At 32.9% G+C, this 6,000-nt stretch overlaps 1 protein-coding gene across 3 annotated transcripts in view; it reads left to right on the forward strand.

Annotated features, from left to right (window-relative positions):
• The window catches only part of ADGRB3 (adhesion G protein-coupled receptor B3), a 909,716-nt gene that overhangs the window by 466,877 nt on the left and 436,839 nt on the right, over window positions 1-6,000 (forward strand). The gene's annotated exons all lie outside the window — the stretch shown is intronic.

Below are 6,000 nucleotides of genomic sequence, written 5' to 3' on the forward strand. Positions count from 1 at the left end.
CCCAAGGTCACACAACTAGGTAATTATTAAACATCTGAGGTTAGATTTGAACTCAGGTCCTTCTGACTCTAGGGCCAGTGTGCTAGCCAGTGTGCTATCCACTGTGTCACTTAGCTGCCCTTGAAATTGTTCGAGGATATTATTCTTGTATCTACATGTGTATAGTTTTTGAATAAACTTTAAAATATATTTTGTTTCTTATTGTTGTTCAGTCATTTCAGTCATATCCAGCTCATCATGACCTCATTCAGGTTACTGTTGGCAGAAATACTGGAACAGTTTGTCATTTCCTTCTCTAACTAATTTTATAGATGAGGAAGATGAAGCAAATAGAATTAATGACTTGCCCAGGGGTCACACAGGCAGTAAATGTCTGCAGCTGGATCTGAGATCAGCTCTTCCTGACTACAGTCCCAACACTCTATCTAGTATTAAACTATTAAAAAAAAAGGATGGGGGTTAGGAGGTGGTTCTTGTCACTGGGACAGGTTAGTTCCTCAAATTAATTTCATGAATCTATATTAAGTTTTCTAAAACTTAATGTCTATTAAGATGTGATGAAGTCCAATTGAGTATTACACATGTGAACTTGTAGCATTGCTTTTAAGTGGCTTAATTAGAAATATTCTATGAATCTACAACAGAAACTTGGAAGTGAATTATAACCCTTTTTCTGTCTTTTTTGAGTCATGAAATAGTAATCATATAACATTTAAATACAGTGTTTCTTTGAGGAAAAAGAAATTGACTGAATAGTTAAGCAATTTGTTGATAGAGAACTCTGAAACAGAATGTAGCAGGATTAAAAACTAAAAGATAAATAAAATAAAGGCATTGAAAGTCTCAATGCTATTTTTAAATGTCTTCTTTTTTTTTGGATTTTTTTTTTTGCAAGGCAATGGGGCTAAGTGACTTGCCCAAGGTCACCTAGCCAGGTAATTATTAAGTGTCTGAGGTCTGATTTGAACTCAGGTTTTCCTGACTCCAGGTCTGGTGCTCTGTCCACTGCACCTCCACTGCCTTCTTAAATGCCTATTCTCCTAAAATGCATACTAATAACCAAAAAGTCATGGGGGGGTGGGGAATAACCTAGTATTATTAACAGGCAAGGACAAACCACATATTACAAGAGGAAAAGGCATCTTTGAAAACTAAAAAAATTCATTAAGTGAGTAGAATAGTAGCATATCTAGCACAAAATAGGAAATTAATAAGTTAATGCCAAAACAAACCATGAAGACTACCTTATAAGGGACCAGGCTGGTTATTAAGGCAAATCAAGGAAAGGAAGTCAGCTGCAGCACTCTTAAGATTGTTGACAATTGACAAGATGTGCTAACAGAAGAAAATAAGTTCCCATGGGATAGAGGAAGATGGCTCCTGGAAATTTCTATGGAAACAGGGATTTGAGCATATAGATAGGTTTTGAGGTAGAGGAAGTCTGGATAGAAGGTTTTTTAAATACCTTTTGGGGGAAAAAAGAAAAATCTGAACTTAGACAAAGGCAATAGAATCTTGGATTTTCTTGGACAATGAAATTGGTTAAAGGGTGAATAATGTTATCATTTCATCATAGTTTTATTTTTATCCTTTAAGACTATCTCTCAACTTTTCTCAATATTTCTGCCTTCATCTTTCCTTCTAAATCAGACATTCCAAGTAAAAATGGATGAATTTCAAAGACTTTGTGAATTTGGATGGGTGGGATTACTTTATTCTTAGCAATTGTTATCTAAAATCCAGCATTTTCTTCGATTATACTTTTATCATTATTATGCCACTTATAGTAAAGGACCAACATCGTCTTTTAATGATGTCATTGTGCTACTTTGATTGGTATATCCTTTTAGATACAGTGTCACGTCTCACTGCCTCCTGCTAACATTGTCTCTCCTTTTTTCTCTGTGACCATTATGTTTTTGTTACTAACTCTAGTCCACCAGATCAGTTGGTTCTGCCATCCTTTTTTTTTTAATTTATAGTTATTTGTTTTTTGATTTCCCTTAAATCCCAGAGGAGGAGATTCACCATTCAATGAAAATAAAAAAGCCTTTGTACCCCTCATCATTGGACTAGAAGGGAAGGGTCTTTAGCCTTGTGCAACTTTATCTGCAAGAGGCAAAAGATCATTTCTCTCTGGTCTTAACTTCAGCAGCTAAATTCTTTTGACGTACTGACCAGACAACCGGGTGATTAGCACCTTCAGCTATTTAGTCTTTCTTTAAACATACATATCTAGCCTCTTTCTGAATTACAATTAAAAAGTTCCTTTAAACAGCATTTATTTTCAGATTATCAACTTCTATTCTTTATATTTTATAATACATAATAATAATAATAATCTATAATCTTTAATTCCATATAATAATTCAAAGAACTGCAAAGGAATGTATGAGTCTGAGTCCAAATGGGTTTCCTCAGCCCACAGAATCTCTGAGAGTGACAATGAAAATAACTAGATTGTGAAAACCCAAGGAACCAAAAAATACTAAAATCTTCCACCTTAGTTTCTTTGTTCTAAGGTCAAATCTTTCTTATGCAAATGTGACTGAAAATAAACTTCTTAGATTTTGTGCTGGCTCTGAATTCTTAAGCATATTCATATTATATCTTATGATATGTTTATAACACTTCAACAAAAAAACTAAGCTAAACTATATTAATTTAATTCTTCAAAAACAAAAAATAAGCAGGAAAACAATAGCCATACCTTTTCATGTTAATTGGTTTTCTTTTTACTATGTTGGACCTCAATTTCTTTTCCCTTCCCCATTTCAATGAATCTGTGGTCTTCAAAGAAAAAAAAATGTGCTCCTTCTTAGCTTTAAAGTATAGACTTTATACACAATTGATACTTATTTTTAAATAGCACACAAATTAAAAATTTTATATGAGGTAATCAATAAGTAAGCAGTATTTTCATTTTTCATGGACCATCTATAATATCCACATTAAATTTATTACTGAGTCTCAATGTGTATTACTCATGGCTTCTAAAATGTAAAGTTGGCCTCATTTTTAGTCATGTTTCTGAAATATATTTGGGGCTATATTTTTTTGAGGATAAGCTTATTCATCATAGTAACTGAATCATACTCTTCCTGGAATGATCATTTGAAATTCCTGTAGTAATTTGACTAGATGAAGGTGCAGTATGTTCAGCATAAATTAAATAACTAGTCTAAAGGCTTTTGCTTAGGGCAGGGGGCCAAGTTGACTGGTGAGTAATGGTGGGGAGTGGGGGGGCACAGAATAGAGTTGAGCTGTAATTGATTGGGAATATCACATTTTGCTTCCAATTTTCAGAGCTTTCCAACCCAGGTTGAGTTATATCTACCTCAAATAGGTATCATTGTCAACATTTTAGTAGTTTTTAAGATTGGTATAATTTCAGAAGTTTGTTGGATTTACTTATCTCCTTGTAGATTTTATTTTAAGGATGGAGATAGAAGACATATAAAAGACATCTGAGTTTGAATGTATATTCATACAGATAAGATGCCATTTTTTTCTGGTTGAAAAATCCAATAAAATGTAAGCTCCTTAAAGGAAAGGATCTCACTTTTGTTTTCATAATCCTGGCATCTAGCATGGATAATAAACAACTGTTACATGATAATATTTCTTTCTTGATGTATAACAGGATGTATATTGAGCAATTATCATTTTTAATAAATAGGGTTTCTCTTTGATTGGACAAATGAAGAATCTGTTTAAAAGTATTAATTTTAAGTTATCATTAGTCTAAAAATATCCAAAACATGGAATAAGCAAAAGAGAACTTGTCAAATTGATGTAAAGGGGTAAAGAAACTTATGTTCTTTACACTGAGGAGAACCTCTAATTGCTTTTACTCAATGCCTACTTACTCTTAATATAAAAATATTTCTAACATGAATGTAGATTTCTAACCCTCAGAAGATCAAAGGAAGCAATATTTTAAGAACATTGATAAAGTAGAGATTATTTTCAGAAGGACAAATAGGATGGTGAAGGGCTTTGAATGAGGATCAGGGGAAGTTCATGAGCATTTTTATTTTTATTCAAAGAAATTTTTATTTTTAGGTTTTTGCAAGGCAAATGGGGTTAAGTGACTTGCCCAAGGCCACACAGCTAGGTAATTATTAAGTGTCTGAGGCCAGATTTGAACTCAGATACTCTTGACTCCAGGGCTGGTGCTCTATCCACTGTGCCACCTAGCCACCCCAACATGAGCATTTTTAAAAGCAGTATGTCAGTATTCTTGAAAAACTATTACAAGGAGGACAGCTCAGAATTGATCAGTTTGATCTTATAGGACACAAATAGAAGCAAGGGGTAGAAATAACAAAGAAGTCATTTCAGGCTTTATTCTGGGGAGAGGAAAGGATTAACACATCACACCCTTGTGAGCACAGGAACACCAAGTAAAATAAAAAAAAATCCTTCCTAACAAATACAGTTATTCAAAGATGAAATGAGGGACTTTGGGAGGTGATAGGTTTTCATTCCTCAAAAGCCTTCAGAGTCTGGATGATTTGTGGCATACATTATAGTAGAGATTCTTTTCACATGTAAATTAAGCCTGGTTGCCATCAAGATATCTTTTATTTCTCAAATTCTATGAATCTATGATAGACTAGCCATATATGAACAAGCATACCCAATCCTGACTCATCCAACTTCTTTGTGAAAATTATCGGTGATGAAGATTTCTCCCTACTTTATCAGAAAATCCATCCTTTATTTGAACAGTTTATTTGCTAGGAATTGCTTCACTTTCATTGATATGAAATAGTTATTTTTTTCACTGTGGGGATTAGGAGTACAATTCCCAGTGATCTGGAAAACCTACACAAAAATTTTTTTGGTTCATCATACTAGAGAAGACTAAATTTTTCCTTTTTCTTTTAGGATGTTTATAGTATTTTATTTAAAATTTAGGTTAAGTATTTGGTTATAAGCTAAATTTGGATCAATGTTAAGTAAACATACTGCAACTTCCAAAAAACTCTCATTTACAGTAATTTTTTATGCCAACCCACAATATAACAAAATTGTAATAAAGTTACAAGGGGTCAGCTAGGTGGAGCATTGGTTAGATCACTGACTCTTGGGTCAGGAAGACTGGAGTTCAAATTCAGCCTCAGAAACTTAATAATTACCTAGCTGTGTGACCATGGGCAAGTCACTTATTGCCTTAAATAAATAACATTTAAAAAATAAAAAGAAAGTCACAATGTAGAATGGATATGCGTATGCATCTTACAGATTCTTTCATTTATCGTAATTCTTCTAATTTGAGCACCTTTTCTCCATGATACCTCTTCATATCCTTGGAGATAACAATCATAATACCATGCTCCTTATCCCCCTACCCCAAACAGTTACTATTGGCTCAAGCAGTGGTATAGTGAAAAGAGTAATAAATCTGAAATCAAAACTGAGTTTAAGTCATGACTGCCACATATTAGCTCTGTGACTTTGGGAAAAACCATTTAATTCCTCTGAGCTCCAATTTCCCTAGATATAAAACGTGTATTCTTATACTTCTACTTGTATTATATAAGCTAAGATATCCAAAAGTGCTGCTATCTGTAAAAATCCCAGGAATAGTAAACTACTACATAAACATCAGTTATTATTTAAATCATTATTAAAATTTGATATATTAATAAAAATTAAATAGAATATCCTGCATCTTTCAATAAAAATTAATTTTAAAACTCCAGCTATGGGAGACAGATCTCAGTGACTAATTCCTCAGTGTATTAGTCTCCCTAGTGAACAGGAGATGAAAAAAAAATCTTTGTCAGGTAAGAAAGAACCACATGCTAAGATTATTTCCAACTAGACTTTAAGCCTAGCTATTATACAGAAGAAAGATTAAAATGACATAGAAAATCCTTTGCTATCTAATTATATTTAGATTTAGACAATCAGTATACATGAAGTTGAATTTTTTTTAACTTTTCTCATTATTAGGGATAAAAAAGTCTCAATAGAAAGGCATCTTATTTT

Source organism: Macrotis lagotis, chromosome 5 (assembly GCF_037893015.1).
Source record: "Macrotis lagotis isolate mMagLag1 chromosome 5, bilby.v1.9.chrom.fasta, whole genome shotgun sequence".
Taxonomy (NCBI): Eukaryota; Metazoa; Chordata; class Mammalia; order Peramelemorphia; family Peramelidae; genus Macrotis; species Macrotis lagotis.